This window comes from Pyxicephalus adspersus, chromosome 12 (assembly GCF_032062135.1).
Source record: "Pyxicephalus adspersus chromosome 12, UCB_Pads_2.0, whole genome shotgun sequence".
NCBI classification, from domain to species: Eukaryota; Metazoa; Chordata; class Amphibia; order Anura; family Pyxicephalidae; genus Pyxicephalus; species Pyxicephalus adspersus.
This window is the reverse complement of record NC_092869.1, coordinates 2581046-2581733: the sequence shown is the minus strand read 5'-3', so window position 1 is coordinate 2581733 and position 688 is coordinate 2581046.

The following is a 688-nucleotide window of genomic DNA, read 5'->3' as shown; positions in this document are numbered from 1 at the left end:
CTTGGTTCTTCCTTGAAGTTTTCAAGGTGTCCCTGGGATGTCTTGGATAGACACCATATTACACACTTCTTACTCTGAGTATAGGACACCAAACTGTATCTGGGAAGTCTTGAGCAGACACAGCATTATGGTTTGTTTTGGACCTCCGCTCTTCTTTGGGGTTTTAATGGTGTTCCTGGGATTTTTAATCAGGCACAATATTAGGCACTTTTTATGATTCAGTATGAAATCCTGGCTCTGCCTTGGAAATTTCAAGATGTTCATAAGACATGTTGGCAAAGACACAGCTTTAGACATTTTCCACTATTCAGTATTGCACCCCAGTTCTTTCAATGAATTACTCCTGGGATGTCCCAGCAGAGACACGGTAATAGTCTGTTCCCACTGCCCAGTATAAGACTCAAAGTCTTCCTTGGATATTTCAAGGCCTTCCTGGGTTCACTGATTAAAATCTGGAATGTCTTGGCACAGCAATGTATTTACTTAGCCCTTACAATAGTAAAGTATACAACTTAGCACAACGGCCACCAAGTGATGGCCAGCAATTCTACCAAACCCCCCACAAATGACCTGTAGACCTTTGGTAATGTTTAAAAGACCAACTTTTCAGTTCCTTAACACTTGTATAGCTTCTTTTCTTGCAAAGCTACTGACAATAATTTATTTATTTATGCCAATTACAGCTTCA